This window comes from Aquila chrysaetos, chromosome 11, assembly GCF_900496995.4.
Source record: "Aquila chrysaetos chrysaetos chromosome 11, bAquChr1.4, whole genome shotgun sequence".
NCBI classification, from domain to species: Eukaryota; Metazoa; Chordata; class Aves; order Accipitriformes; family Accipitridae; genus Aquila; species Aquila chrysaetos.
In genome coordinates, this window is record NC_044014.1 from 4,698,983 (window position 1) to 4,715,560 (window position 16,578).

A 16,578-nucleotide genomic window follows, 5' to 3' on the forward strand; every position below is an offset into this window, starting at 1 on the left:
TTGAATAGGGATGAGACTATCTCTCTGTCTCATCTGCTTTATAGTAATGCTTGACATTAGTATTTCACTTTCCACCTGAAGTTCTCAAAGCTCTTTTCAAGCTTAATTAAGGTTCACATCACACTTAAGAATGAGGCAGATATCCTAATGACAGGAAAAATGAGAACAAGAGAAGCGAAGGGACTTGCTCAATATCACCCAGTTGCAGCCCTGAGACTGAAACGCAAAATCTTAAGTCTCGGTAGTTTGCTCTAACCACTAATGAATAATAACGACTGACCATATTGATAATTAATAGCACTTTCACTGAGCTTAATACATGTAAAGTGCTGCTGAAATACTAATTTATTCACCCTCGCTGATCACTGGGGGTATAGCACGGTCTTCATCCTGCAACCCACTCCACTTTGCGTATGTGGAAATCCACTGAGTTAACCAGATACTGCTCGGCAGCGGAAAGCTGAGCATGGAAATGGTTGCAGGGTGAGGCACGAAAGAGGATGCTCACAGCGTCTGGCTTTCGACGTGTGACCAAAGTGCCTGATGTAGCGCTGCTTGAGCTGAGCACTTGGTCTCCCTTACTGCCAGCAGAGAGAAGCAGGCTCCATTAGAAGCCCATTCAAAGCATCTGAATTAGAAGCTATTTCTCTCTGCTGAGCCTCTGGATAGCCTAACGTTAGAGGTCTCAAGCTAGACATGTGAATATTCTCCCTTAAGTGCTTATTATTATTCCCATTTTGCAGGTGGGTGAACTGGAAAGGACAGGACTGTGCTAAATTAAGTGAGCTGCCTGCAATGGTTAGGCTTCCTCTTTGCTTCCCCATAAAACCCCTGGAAATGTGTATGAGAAGAAGAATGCAAAGCTGAATAAATCTCCAGGGAATATGTTTAGGTTGTAAAAATACAGAGACAGTATCGAAATATCTCAAAGTGCTCTTGGAATATATGGTGAGTCATGAGCACTGTATATTAAATGGTCAACGCTTATTCAACAAAAGTAATTTCTCATGCGAGACCACAGGAGTCACAGGAATTGGCTTTGCACCAAACTGCCTGATTCAGCAAGATATTACCAGTGTGCAGAAGCTCTGCTGTTATGTTTCAGCTTTTAGGCACCGGGAGAGAGGAAGTAAGCAGCACGAGGAGAAACTAAGAGATTCCTTACAGATTCAAGTATGGCAGTGTTTTAACTATGTGAGTAGAAACTTATCAGAAAAAAATATGCATTAAGAATAGATAATATATGTATGAAATTCATCCCTCCCATGCTATTTCTTCAGCTTGTGTGATGGAGACTGAATTTTATCTCTCTGTTTTCCGCCATCTCTGGTATTCTTCCTAAAGCCAAAATTCTGTTGCAACTATGGTAGTCATTAAAAATTATAATAGAAGAAAGTGTTTATCAGTTCTATCATTGCAGGTGTACTGGAAGAATGATTGCAAATTGAAATGACTTTGTAACGAAGCCTGAGTTAGCAAAAAAAAAAAAAAAAGGAAGAGAAAAGGAATATTCATTTTTCTGAAATTAGCAGAAAGAATAACACTTGGAGAAAACATTTATCATTATGTCAGCAAGGAGGTATGTGATTTATCTTTGTAATAATGGTTTTCATAACTTTGAAGGTAAAGACAGTTGACCTATCTTGGTATTTTTCATATAACATCTAGCAAGTTAAATGACTTTGTTTGTGTATCTAAAATGAAGGCTAATCTAGCATAAGCATGCTTGGAAATTCATCCCTCTGCAGCTGTGCAGGATCAGGGCCCATCCTCTGGTCCTGAAGGAAAGAAGCATGGCATGGGCCATCTCTGCACAAGTAAAACCTTTTCTTTGAAAAGCAGGCTGACCTCATGCATTGACCTCATTGGTGACGTCATACCTACGGGAACAGTTGCTGACCACGCTGTTCCCTGAACCAGGTACCATCTGGGCTGAAACGGAGCGTGCAAAAGCATGCCAGAGTGGGACCTCATAGCTGGGCTCCAGATTTTTCTTATCAGGTGTGAGGGATGCCCGGGGTCCCCCTTGGATCCCCTCTCGTACAGGTCCAGGGTTTGCTCTTCCTACATGAATTTCTGTTGCAACAAATGGCAAGTCCATACGGCAAGCACTCATCCCACAAACTCAACATTAACAAATCAGCCTTGCTACTTGAAATATTTATACATTATAGCTAAAAGAGACAGTAATTTTTTTTGTCCAGCAATGTGAGGTGTTTATCCAGAATGTAAATAATTCTTAAGGAAAGATTCATATGTGCATGCACATCCATGCACGCATATTATATGTATATTTTTTTCATGCCACAATCTGGTTTTTCTCAACTCTGAAGCCCCTGCTGAAGGCTGGGGTTTGCAGGGAACTTCAGATTTAGGCATGAATGAGAAGCAACAGATGGGAAAGAGGAAAGGCTGGAGTGTGCAGGGAAAAGAGCTTCTAAAATACAGTTAATCTGATTTTTCTTGAGGTAGCAAGAATGGTCAAAATTAGTTAAGGAAATAAGGCACACATATAATCCAAATGCTCATTAAAATACATCCCTGATCAAATGTTAAATACTTCATTTTGAATTCAGGAGCTGGAGGAGGAGTAATAAATGACATGAAAGTAGAAACTCCGGGCAGTGGAGTGCACACAAAATGGCCCAGTGACCTACAATTCTCTACCAGTGGCTCAGAGACGAAATATATTAACATACATAATAGATCTGGAGAGTGACAGTTTAAATATATGACACAGAGGGGAAAAGATTATTCTGTAACAGAAACTAAACGCCTCCAAGAGTAACACTCTTCCCTCCTTATTCACAAGAGCGATACGAAACAACAGGGTTGTTCAAACGAGAAAGGAGAAGCCAGGAGCAGAGCTCCCCTTGGCTTCAGTGCCTTTCGTCAGGAACCACACGCAACGGCGACAAAGAAGCCCCCTGATCATTTTAGCAGGGATCTGAGAGGTCTTGGAGCATCTTTCCCCATTTTGTCTGCTTCTTAGCTATCTCAAGCTCTTCTTTAATCAAATCTCATGATGAGTTACAGATTTCTAAAGTGGTTTTTTTGTTTGATTGGGGTTTTTTTTTGTATTAAAGCAAACAATTTAAATAAGATCCTGAACGAACCTAATATTCAAGGTCCTTGGCTGCTGGCTCACCTAGTTTTACCGTTGCTGTGATGAACCCTTGGATGGTGTCACATATCTAAGAGTTACAGGAGCAGCAGTGTGAAACCCTCAGGCCGTGGGCACACGTGAGCTATTTCTGGTGGCAATTTGAACCCGTCTCCATTTGTCTTCTAAATCGTAACTCCTCGTTCATATTCCTTTAGAGAATCACGGAGCTGTGCATGCATCAGGTTTAAAAGCTTTGCCTGCCCTAGGAGCCACATACATGTATTTCTAAAAGCAGCAGGCTTCAACCAGCTTCAAGCCGCCTCGTTGCGTACGGTGCCACAAAAGCATTATGGTAATTCTGTGCGCTGAACCATTTAAAATCTATTTTAATTGATTCCCAGCTACTTCATGATTCCAGCATATTGTTAAATCACTGGTAGATAAAAGTAGCAGGAGGTAACATCTTTTGTATTGCTGCAGGGAGATCACACCTAAAATAAGGCATTAAATTCTGGGTAACCTCATTGCCAGGGAGATGCAGACAAATTGGAAAAAATTCATAGAAGAGCAATAAAAATGATTAAGGGTCTGAAGAGACTGAGTTATGAGTGAAGATTAAAGGAACTTAATATATATCGCTTGGCTAAATGATGACTAAGAGGGAAATGATACCCTTCAACAAGTACTTGGAGGGCATAAATATCACGAATAAAAAGGAATTTTTTAGGGCGCTGAAGGACATACAACTTGGGATAAAAGGAGGCTGTTAGGCAAAAGGAAACTGGCTCTCGACACACATAATTAAAATCTAACAGACCATTTGTGGGAAACCGAATTCTGACACATTTTTCTAATCACGTTTCAGTATTAATTTTTGCCTACTCTAGGAAAAAAGGCATTGTCTTCAATTACAGACCGAGCAAGAACTCCCAGGTGCTCTCCAGGGATGTGCATGTCAAGAAGAATAATTCCCAATCCAAGTTGGGAAAACAGCAAAAAAGCATTCCGAGTATTTGAAGGTTGATATACCCTTTAACGAGAGGCAAAGGATGTATAAGATATGAAATCAGTGATCTGTATTTTAGGAATGTGTCTGTTGCCAGGATACCGTGGGGAAAATAAAACTAATAATGCATTTCCTTAAAACACACACATTCCATTAATTCCAGTGAGAATTATACCAGTGTTTTAATGGGAGAACAGACAACTAAGACTAGTAAATCTTTCTGCAGTTTTCTCATAGCACCAACTCACAGCTCAGAGCCCAGCGTCGGAGTTGGAGGAAGAGCCGAAATAGTCTCCACGGGTGTCAGGGTGCCGTGGTTGCACATCTTAACCCCAGCCTGTGTTGGAAAGCAACCGTGCATTCAACAGGATTGAATGTCTGCGTGAAATTGGGCTTTGCTGTGTCTCTGCTCAGCAGAGCGGCTCGGCGGCATAGCAGTGTAAATCCTAAAACTGTTAAGTACAACATATATATCACCTTGTGGTTTTTCAGACTTACTGCATGGAAACTCCCCGGCTGAATTTTAGAGGTCCCCACCCAGTAAATTCTTTGCTTCCAGCTCCAGCTCCCCCTCTGCTTTTCTGGGCAAAGGGGGAATCCCGAAGCTGCTCGCTCAGGCAGCTCTCTTGGACAACTCGGCACATCCGTTTGCTCCTCACAGCTCATGGCAGAGGGGGGACAGAGACGTTTTGGGGAAGTTTTTTGTCTTTTCCTGTCACAACCCACATCCGTTTCTGGTGCTACTACAATTTGGCGTAAGGGTATCGGTTTATGCGGGTACCCTGTAACAACATCCCTCGAGAAAAGCTTCGGAAAGCAGTGCCTGGTGATGGGAGGTCATGGGAAAAGGGCTCCCCAAAAGCAGCAGGAGTGGGAAGTAAAAGCGTCCCGGGTGCTTGCGGGCAATGAACTTCTTCCTCGGGTTTTTGAGTTTGGGAGAGATGCAGCACAAAGCAGAAACATCTGTCTGCATTTCTAACCCCTCTCTGTGAGAATAACCTAAAGATGCTGATGCTGAAATAGGCACATGGAGGAAGAGCAGTTCGTTTCCCCGGATTAGCATCCCATTACAGCGGTGCTCTGAGGACACAATCTGATTTGTTTATCTCAGAGTTAAATCTGGCTATAAATGTACAGTTCTGCTGCTGTCAGACCTAGCCACCGGCCCTCTGCGCCAGACTTCTGCCCCAAACCGCCGTCAGCAGCAATAAGGAATGACTCCCCTGCGTAAAAAAATCACCTTTAAAATTCACATGCTTGCACTACTAATTGCGTGCCTGCTTTTCAACACTGCTAAAGGGATCTCCCATCTTTTTTACCAGATAAGCCTGCTCAGAGCTAAGAAATATGTACCGACTCCTTTTAAAAGTGAGATGATCCTTCATATGTTGCAGAGTAAGCATGGCAACCAGCAGAAATCATATTTACAGAGGTGGAGGTCAGGAGCTTCCGTTCATGAAAACCAACCTAGTCAGAGAAAGTTTTACTATAATTTCTATATTGAAATCTCTTAATTTCTTCCCTCTTTGAACATCTTGAAGAATGAGAATTAAAGTCTGGTCTTAGTTTTTAGATTTTTTTAGACTATTTATTCTGACTGTTCTTCTGACTATCATTGTTCAATCAATTAGTTCCTGGACAGTGATTTGTTATTTTGTATTTCCCTCCCCATCTCACCAGGTAATGTTGAAGATAGTTTCTACGTGTCTGAGAGATGGACAGACACAACCTTTATGGAGTGCCTGAGAGTTTGAGCTACCACACGTAGATACCGCCATCAAGATTTCTACTCCAGCTGATGGTTGGTGAGGAATAGTGTGAACAGAGACTTCCTCAGGGAATGAAGATCTTGTTTTCGTGACAGCTTCTCCAAATTTTTTTTTTAAAATACATAAAAAGGAAGGGAGTATAATTATGCAGAAATCTGGCTAAGCATAATTGCTATTTGGAGCATCCCAGGAGGCCTAAAAAGGCCTTGGAGGGCAGCATATTTAACCCAGACCAGAAACACTGAATATGAGTGAATATTCTATAAATCACAGGTTTCACCCAGTCAGGTGTGTCATTCTGTGAGGTTTTTTTAGCTAAGAATTAGGTGAGAATCAGATGTGACCTGAGGAGAGATACATACTCTGTGCCATAGGAAACTTGTGCCTGTGTGATTTTTAAGTCAGTCTCTTATTTATATATGGTCTTACAGGTGTATAATGACCCATTTGAAATCCTTAAACTTTGGCTCCCAATCATAGATGTGTAATTTGGAAGCTTCTGGTTTGTATTTTACTATTAATTTACATATGGTTTCACTTCAGAACAGATTGCCACAAATTTGTGTAAATTTTAGACGCTTCTAACCAACGATGGACTTGATCACGAAAGGAAAATACTAAAACACAGTATTCACCGTTCTTTCATACTTAGCTCAGGCTTCATCCCCTCAACTTCTTAGAAATAATGTTGCCGAATATGAAACATGCAGATCTAAGCCCAGCAGCGGGTTGACTTAGTGTTAGGAGGGAAATAGGAAGAGCTTTTCTCCTCCAGCGTGCTCACACGCCAGCTGCGGACAGTCACAGCTGCACAACAACTTCTGATACCATCAACGCTGCGAGCGTTGCATTAAACCTTCGCGTGAAACTGCGCGCTACATCACCGAAGGTACGTGCGTGTATCAGACGAACGACCTAATAAGCAGACTATAGTTTTACATACATGTATTTATGTATACGTGGTAGGATCCTCTCGGTTGGGAATGAACCTTGCGCTTACTGAGCGGAAGATTTTGGCTTCTCAGCCAACGTTTGTGCTGTTGCCATTTCAAAACTGGACCACGGCGGTGCGTGCTGCGCGTGGTCTGCAAAGGTACGCAGCATGAAAAGTCTGACTTGCTCAAGCCACGGAGACCTGGCAGCGTATGAGCAATGGGTCCCCTCGGGTTGACCTCTGACTGGCGTCGGTGTCCCCCCCCCCCCCCCCCCGAAATTTGGGATGCCGCTGGTTCCACCCGAACGCCGTTTGCATGGGACGCATCGAATTCCCTGTAGGATCGCTCGGGCGAGCTCCATCTCTTTCCAAAAGCTTTCAAGCAAGCCCAACCGGCAGACGGTGCTGGGGGGGGGGGGGGGATGCTCCGGCGGGACCCCCGCAGCCCTCCCCGCGGAACCCCTTCCCTCCGCGGCACCGAGCGGAGCGGCAGCTACGCCGCCTCCCGGGCTGCGCAGCGCGGGCGGGGAGCGACGCGGGGCTGCTCCCTCCCCCTTCTTCTTCCTCCTCCTCCTCCTCCTCCTCCTCCTCCGCCCACCCCCCCCCGCAGGGCAGAGCCGGCGGAGGAGGAGGAGGACGGAGGAGCGCGGTGCGGGGCAGAACCGGCGGAGGTAGGTGCGCTGGGAGGGCGGCCGTGGGGATACCGGGGGGGAAATACCGGGGTGGTGGGGGGGGGGGGGTGGTGGTGGTTCCCCAAGTTGGAAGGCGACGGGACTTTGCGGGAAGTTGGGCAGCCGGCTCGGTAGGGCTCGGTACGGCGGAGAGCCCCCCCCCCCGCCCCGGGAGCGCCGTGCTCCCCCCGCGGTAGCCGGTTCTGGAGGTGCGGGGATACCTCCGGCTGCCCCCCCCCCCCAAAGTCTTACTCCAGGGTGAAGGCTGGTGGTGTTTTCCCTAGCAAAAAAGGGGGGGCCGGGAGCCTTCCTCCTCCTCCTCCTCCTCCTCCTCGGGCGGGTACCGGGCACCTCGGGTGCAGCATCCCCCGGTGCTTCGGAGCGGAGGTGGAAGGGGGGGGACACACACACGCTTCTTTTAAACCGTGCCCCCGAGCAGGTCAGTGCTCCGGGGAGGGCGGAACGATGACAAAGATAATGTAATTTGCTGTCATCTCGCCGGGCTGCCTTACCGGAGAACTGCTCCTGGGCTAATTGCGCTGGTTTTTACCGTGGTTTGGGAGAGAAGGTACTTGTAAAGCGGCTTGCTTTGAAACGTTCGTTTAATTCCGGCAGCGCAGCCTGCCTAGAATTAAGCCGTGGATGGATGTTGCCAGTCACTGATGCATATTTTTAGGTGAAGAGGGGTATTTCTTAAATGCAAGCTGTTGGCTGTTAAAAATAGCTTCCTAGCATGCTTTTGCTGAGAATGCAGTCAAGGTTCAGTGACGGGTTATTATGGTTAGAGTCTGTTAAACAACAATTCACCAGCTGAACTTTGGTGGTGTCATATACGGTTTTGTGTTTTGGTTTGTTTGTTTGTTTTTTTTTTTTCCCTGTGCTCCTTCATTGTAATACTACAGCCGTACTCTGCAGTGAATTGACTTTCTTAGACACAGCTAGATTTGTAGGTTAATAGGATAGATGATAGTATTTCTAGGCTGGTGCAGCTAAACACCTACCAAACTTTCAGATACGGAAGTGTATTTGTAATTTTTTTTTTTTTTATCATATGGTTCTATCGCCTAAAGTTCTCTTCATATTGATTTGCTTGCATATGACATAAGAATGGTTTCACTTCTTGAAGCATTAGCCAGACAAAAAATCATTATCATCTCCTGTAGAATAAACACGTGCCTTTTGTATTTTGTAACTAAGAAAAAGCAGAGTAGTCAGCTGAGCAGGTTAAGGATTAAAATGCAAAGTTTGCTGGAACTGTTCATGAAGAATAAATATTTTTAAGGTTTGACTGAAAATCGTATGCGCTCGTTTGTGTAAACAAATGCCTAATTGAACAGCACTGCACTTGATACTAACTGGGGACTACTTGAGCTCTGGCAAAAAGGGAAATTTCCATCAATTAGAGGTCACAACATATACATGAACTATACATATGCATTTATATCTATGCTATTTATATATATTGATTGTATACACATACACACACTCAATTATAAACAGTAAATACCAATGGAATAGTTGTCTTGAAGCTTTTATTTTGTCAGTGATTAAGATGTTGTCACATGTCTCTTGCCCTGAGAGCTTCTCTGCTGCTGCTGGTGCCATTTCACTCTTGGGCATTGAGTCAAAGTATTCATCTGGCTCTTCACATGCCAAAAGAAAGAAAATCAATTTGAATGCAGAAAAGAGGAAACCACTTGTATGATGATTTAGCAGTGAAACTACCTTCTTTTTTTTTCTGAAATCAATAACAAAATAGTTTTATGGTTCAGATTTTGTAACAGGAAAACTAATCTCAAATTCAGAGTGTGTTGTTTGGTGGTTTGTAAGAGGAACATGGTGAAACAGTGGAGATTTACATGACAAAACACTTCATTCCAGTAATGCAATGGGAGACAGTAATGGATTTTGCCGTCTTTGCTAAACTAAAAGTAGGTATCTGGAAACTGTATAAATGAGAAGGTTGAAGCAGACTCTCGTATTTGAATTATTTCATGTGGTTGAAGTGGAAGGATGAAGTTATGTAATCCACTAGCAGCATTAGCAAGGATAGGATTAAGTAGGCATAATCATAGAGATGCAGATAAGATACCGCTTATATTTTAACATTATTTTAAGCAACCTGCGGCAGGAGCTCTATGAGAACCAGGAGTTTCAGTGGGCAAAGATTATGTTGGTAGCCCAGGTGATTTCAGTGTTATCGCACACATTTTTAAAGATGGACTGTGTCCCAATACTAAAGTATCTCTCAAAGTATTGGTTTATATTTAAGATCAAGTTGTTAGGTGGATGACTCTTCCAAATTTCATGAGGTATTGCTAGCTATGATACTACAATCCCTCCACCCCCCAAAAAGGATTTCTTATCGAATTCTTCTGCTGACTAGGAAGGGAATCCTTCTTATTGTTAACTACTTCTCCTATGCTGAGTGCTTCCTTGTATGTTCATGGGAGCGAAATTTTAAGAAGTTATAACTCGCCGTTGTGTTTACAATCATGTTCTGATATTTCTCTAGAGGTAAGCTAGCAGCAGTGGTCTGATCTTGCCTAAATGACGTATTGATTTAAGTTAGAACATCCAACTGTGTTTCTCTTTCGCTACAGATACATCACTCAGGAGAAGAAAGCCACGACTTAAACAGGTGCCAATATGCTCCCTCTCCCTCTTAACTCTTAATTACTCTTAACCATTACTGTATCCTTAAAGGCCGTATATCCCACAGTCAGAAACTCCAAGGAAATGTGCTGTTAAATCGTTCAGTGCTACTCTGGATACTTAAGTGATGTGAATCACCCTGTTTCCAAATTCTTACAGAGTTTGCAGGAGCTGTACCCTAGTTTGAACTGGGCTCCTTAATTGCTGTCTGCAGGCTTCAGTTCCTCCCTTAACCCACCTCGTTTCCTCTGTACCTTGCACAGTGAGGGATAACTCTGAATTCCCACCGTACTCCTTGGCTGGAGTTATGTTGCTCAGCTGGAAGAATCCAAAGTGCTGTGGAAAAACAAGGTAGATTTCCAATAAGAGAGCATTTTTTTCACTGCTTTCCCGCACAAATTAGTATTCCTTATTTATTTATGTGTTTTAGTGAAGTGGACTGTTTTTCTTACTGACGAAGTGTGGTGCCAGATTTGGAGTCTAAATACAGCTATTCACACGAGGGGAAGGGATCTGTAAGCTTCTACAAGTTCTTATCGCAAAGCAGCCTGAATTACACCAATCTCTCCACTTACACTGCAATTTCACTAAAATTAACTAATTATGTATAGCATTGCTGACCCATTCCCTTGAAAACATGTAGGGCTGTCCATGTGTCTAACAGCAAGCATGTTGTACAATCACACTGCCCGTTTGTCCGTGCGACCTTTTCGTTTGTGTTTCCCGGGCTGAAAGACACGATTACAATTCTGTCCCGGTTACTCGATTTGGTTTTTACATGCGAGGGAGACAGGAAAGCTACCGAGGAGCTGGAGTGCGGCAGGCGCGTTGCAATGGGAGCACTGTAATCCTTTGATTACACAGCTGTGCCTGACATGCCACTAAACAGCACTTTAGGGGCAAGCAGTTAATGTAGCTTTGCCATGGAATATTTATTAATTTATGTTACACCTGGTTTCCAGCAGCTGCTGAACGTGGCTTGTAAGAACCAGTTTTAAGGAGCGTGGCGTCCTCTGTAAGAAGAGATAACCAGGTGATGCGCACGATACCTTGCGAAGGTGACGCGCGTGACACCTTGCGAGAAGAAACAGAAAGATGATGTCCAGTTGGGTACCGGTGGCTGATGGCAGTGACGAGGCAGCTGTGCTGGCGGCGAGAGCCCAGATGTGATGGCGAGTGTGAACAGGAGTGAGCGGTCCATGGCAGGCTCTGCCCCAATGCCTTCCCTCTGTCCTCCTGTGGCAGCACACCAGAGGTCATGGTCCCACCAACCCTAACCCATTGCCCTGCCTCTTCTCATTCCCAGATCCGGCTTCTTAAAATTCCCACAATAGCTTGAACTGGCTGAAACGCATGTTTTCCAAATCTCTAAAGTGGCAAGCCTGCTGGTTTCCTTGTGAACTTACCAGAAATGAGGTAGTATACATAAACTAACTCAGCTCCAGAAAGATTTTTGGAGCTCCTGGTGCAGCAAGCCTTCCTCCCGTGGTTTGCAGAAAGAAGCTAAAGCCCCTACACCATTAGGGATGGTGAAAAAGGCACTTGGGCTGCCAAGGTGCCTGCCTTCTGTGTAGTGGGTTTCCTTTGACATGAATGCAGTCATGGGAAGAAATGTGGTGATGGAGAGGCAGCCAAGTGACACAGACCTTTATTCTTTTATATACCAAGCGCTACTAAATACCCACGTTTTATTCTAAAACTTAATGTGCCATCGTTTGGACTCATCAAATATGCACACCATATTATAAATAAGTATGGGGGTTTTTATGCCAGCTCTATATCTAAGGCAGGTCGTTCCTCACTGTACAAGGTGCAGATCTGTACCTAAATAGCAAAATACTAAAACTGATATTTTTTCCTTTGCTTCACGCCTTCCAGTAGGGAAAAATATGTTTCACAAGGAGATATTTTTCCTGTAAAAAAACCTTGATGTTCAGTGTGGGTGAATGTACCCTGCTATCTTACCATAAAATTAGAAAAACTGATAAGATTGAAAAAGACTTTTGGGGGTTTTTTGGGGGTTGTTTTTTTTTTTTTTTTTTTTTTTTCATATATTGGTGCATGGCTTAAATCTGCCAAGTTTAAGTTAGACTTGGTAACTTCTCAGGATTGCATGGAATATGGGGAAGGACATTTCTTTCAAATAACAGCAGTTGTGTTACAGGTGAGTTTTAACTGGGAAGAACTGTGAGATCAAACAAAAATAGTGAAGGTAAAATGTAAGGCTGAAAGATGTACAGAGAAAACAAGACAAGACTGCCTTGAAAAATGCAAACTTCTGTAAGATACATAAGAAAGATAATGAAGATTTATCTGCAACGTGTGTACTTAGGGGATGGAAGAAGCCTGGTAGATGCTCGTGTTGAAAGAGTGCTATCAAAGTGGGCAGCATGTTAGATGTGAGTTAGCAATATTGGATGGTTTCAGATGACTGAAGATGATAATGTCCTTATATGCTCTACATGCCCAGTTAGAAGTTCAGGTCTTGGAGCAGTATGGGGGAAAAAAGCACGTAATTAAAGTGCTTTAGATCTGGCATGAAGTTAGTACTGAGATACCAACAAATAGGAGAGACCTCAGGAAAAAAGTAATAGAAATCAGGATTCTGGAAGGTTTTGCACATGATTTGAAGAAAATGTAAGAGCCCAGTGTTAACCTTGCTGTGCCTAAGCTAGGATATAGTGGCCTGTGAGTGCCAGAATTTATTATTCCAAAGATGGAGAAGGACTCTTTTTGACTGGTGCAGCCAGGAGGTTTGACTGTGTAAAGCTAGAAATGGGAGGAAATGGAGAAGGGTAGTTTATAGAATATTAAGAGCGTATCTCACATAATAAGATGGGTTTGCCTGCAGGGCCAGCTCTTCACAGGGGACCTTAATCTCCTGAAAATTCTTAAAAACAACATGTTTTTGCAAGTCCATCAAACACCTTATCTAATATTCCTTTCCAGCCTCTTTGATTTTGTCTACTTGCTAGTTGAGAAATTTGTCTTCCAACTAAGCTATGTATGTATTAAATAGATAATGTTCAACAGATATTGTTAATGTTAAATAAGTTAGATGGATAATGAATCTGAAATTTCTAGGATTTTCAGGGAACACTCTGAAAGGTCAGCTTTTCTTAGCTTTTCATAGGTTTATTTCACCATGTTAGGCTAGCGGTTGTGCTCCTCTTCTGTCTTCCATCCCCGGTTAGTGCATTTGCAGGAGGGCTGCTGTACAGTTCATCCTTTTGCTGAAGCCTGAGGAAATTTCCTGGGGCCATTTCTGGAAGGTATTTTGGATGCTGCTTCGTTGAAGTGGAAGAGGAGCAGGTTGCACGTGTACATCAGGTTTTGAGCCCATGCAGAGCTGATGCCAGTTCAGCTCCCCGAAGGAATATGGGTTCATGCTGTGAGGTTGTTCTTCAGATTCAGGGACTTTTTGCTTGTTTTGTGGCTCCCTGGAGCTCTAGCCTGGGATAACATGGCGATATTTGGGTGGTAACTGCATCTATTGCAAGTGCAGAGGTCAGATAAAAAGGCTGGGTAGAAACACTGCTGTGCATTAAAGGCTACCGATAGAAATTACAACACGAGATACAGTGGTGGTCTTTTCATTTAAAAAGACAAAAACGTGTTCTAGAGCACTTCAGCATTGAGTATTACAGCTTTACACCCTGAGCAACTCATTGGAGCCATTCATAAAGTAAATAATTTAGATGAAAAATTTCATAAATTATAGAGCTATGAAAACAGTATCTCAGGTTGAGGATTAACTTGCCTGAGGAACAGATAAGGATAAATCAGAATGAAACCACTATTGCTCTTGACATTTAGTAGTAGAATTACTTTGCAAAGCTATTTATACCAGCTTTAAAACAGTTTCAACAAGAAATGAGATGTGAGAGGTGAACAGAAGGGAACGTTGGAACCTAAACTCATCCCTCTCATTATAGGAAAGAGGAAAAATTCATTTGTCTAACATCAGGCTATTTTAAATACTGAAGTGTTTAACTCTTCAGAGAAGATTTTTGAACATTGCTGAGGAGATCAGCAAAATTAAAAATACACAGCATAGTAAAATTGAATATATATTGGTATCCATGGAAATCCCACATGGATTTCTCTTGCATTAGGGTGGATCAAGAGTAATTCAGCTCTTGGTTTTCAGTGGTGTAAGGGGGACCAGAATCTGGCTCCTCCAAACTGTGGGCACTGCAAATGTTTTCCGGTTGTTTTGGAGAAGTTGAGAGTCCTCTGCTCGACGAAGTGTGTGGCTGTAGTGGTAAGACTGGTAAACCGGTCTTGAAGCAGTGGTTTGCTGTAACACTCTAGTACTTCACAGTGAGTAGCTTGTCGGTTAAAAGTCCCCACTGCTTTTGGGTTGGTTTTTTTTTTTAAATAGATTTCAGTAACTCTTTGGGTAAAATATGCTTCTTAGATGGCTTCAAATCACCTGCTGTTTATTTCTGCTTACAGCTTTAAAAATTGAGTGTTCGTGTTGTTTGATATCAGAGTTCCAGTGTTGCAATAACTCATTTTGGCGTGATACAGGGGAATGCATAAAAAGCTTCTGCTGAGTTTTGATAGCTACTTCTTTTAATGGTACCCATTAAGTGGGTGTAGTAATCTATCCGGTTTTCCAGTTTTTTATCTTGCTGTACTAGTACATTGGGTAATAAATGAAAAAAAAGCACTAAAAAATGTACTGTGAAAATACAGGTAAGCACGTAAATATCAACAGTGATTTTTGTTGGACTATTACAAGTCCTAGATTCTAAGGCTTTTCAGTATTAGAAAATGAACTGAAACTTTATGACAATGTGTATTTGTGCATTAAAAATACTTGCCTGTTACTGAAACAAAAATATCCCAACCATAATCACTAAAAATTTTACAGTGCAGTATTTTTAATAACCTTCTTTGTGTATTTTTAAAGATAACAAATAATTCCGAAATAGCAAATATCATTAAGTTGCATTTAACACAAAAATTGAGTGTTTCAAATGAGATAATATAAATGCTGTGTTCATTCCAAACAGCAATTCTCAGGATGAACCTCTGGCTTCATTAAAGTCAATGAAATGTCTTCCTGCTGACTTCAGCATGCCAGGATTTGAAAAAAATAAATTGAAATGGGATCTTAAAAAGTTTTCTTCTTGATGAATGACTGGAGCTAAAGTCATTCAGCCATACTTTTCTGTGCATATGTTCTTTAGTTCGGCCAGGAAGTCTTAAGGTGAAGATAATGTCTGGTGGGGATGAGGGTATGTGAAAAGGAAATAATAGTTGTCTTTGAAATAATCTATCAGTAGTTGTGTTATCCCAGAGGTCCCCTTCTATTGAGATATTGTAGACGTGTGCCCATTTCAGTGCTAAGGGAAGCTGACCGTGCGGGTCGACGTTCCTGTTAAGGATATTTAGGCCTTAAAAGTGATGGAAAGCCCCAAAGTCTAACTCTTTAAATAAAGTATTGCATTACTGCATTGTGTGGGTAGGAGTTTGGATGGTCTTTTGCATCAAGTGCAGCATTCAGGCATGGTTTTAGGGACATTTTTAGCTTTGTCCTTTTGGCATCAAGGATTTTTATGTAGCAATTGAATAGGAGGAAGGAATTAATTTGACTTAGCGATGTCAAACTGAAAATGAAGTTCCTCTTAGCACATCCTTCGAAGAACGCTCAATGGCTCTGGATTTAGCCTGCCATCCGCTTTGTTTTTGCAGGGATATTTTTGAACTTCCTCTGCTGGTAAATATTTAGAGTCTGTTTATATTTCATCTGATGTCTGTTAGATAGTGCTTACAGTTTTTTTTTTCCGTACATACTTATTACTGAAGAAATTGGCATTACAAGCCTTGAAATTGCAGTGCTAGCAATTTTGTAATTTTAACAGGAGCTGACTGACAGTATATTTATTAATTATCCAAGAGAGGCTTATAGCTTTCTAAAAGAGAACTTTATTTCTGGGCTGTAGGTGTTAGAAGGGGAGCTGTAATTGCTTCATGTCTGGAGTGCAGGTTTAGGTGCAGAAGGCTTGGCTGGATTAGATGTCACCATCGCTGAGGATCAATAAGGTAGGAAAAGTGGAAAGGCTGTTTCAAATTTGTAAAAGTTTTAGTCACCAGGATGCTGCTAAGCTCAGAATGAAACTTGCAGCTGTTTCTTTTTTGTTTAATTAAAATCTAATGAAAAACAATTCGGAGAAAGCTGAGTTGATATCATGACTTTGAGCACTTGAAGGATTTCCTTTGCAAAATCCTGTGCAGCCTTTTCTTACAGCCTGGCTCGGTACGATTCTCACTGGTGTTGCCCAACTAAATCTTAGTGCTGTTTTGCTATGCCTTGCTAATTCCTTTTTGGAGTTGTGGTTTTCCTGATGTGAATATGACAATCCCACTTTAATCAGATAACAGCAGTTGTCACCATGCATAGGGATTGTGATGCCTAGGAGTCTCAG

The 16,578-nt window shown here is 42.3% G+C and overlaps 1 protein-coding gene and 1 long non-coding RNA gene across 2 annotated transcripts in view; both read left to right on the forward strand.

Moving 5' to 3' along the window:
- The first annotated feature begins 1,119 nt into the window (after window positions 1-1,119).
- LOC115348252 lies at window positions 1,120-6,058 on the forward strand. Its single transcript, XR_003925775.1, has 3 exons — window positions 1,120-1,194; window positions 1,421-1,579; window positions 5,793-6,058. It is a non-coding gene; the product is annotated as an uncharacterized LOC115348252 (long non-coding RNA).
- A 1,339-nt stretch (window positions 6,059-7,397) lies between these two features.
- Window positions 7,398-16,578, forward strand: part of CHST15 (carbohydrate sulfotransferase 15) — a 48,721-nt gene continuing 39,540 nt past the window's right edge. Inside the window, exon 1 of the mRNA XM_030030791.2 lies at window positions 7,398-7,486. The gene's annotated coding sequence lies outside the window, so the exon portion shown is untranslated. The remainder of the gene's footprint in view (window positions 7,487-16,578) is intronic.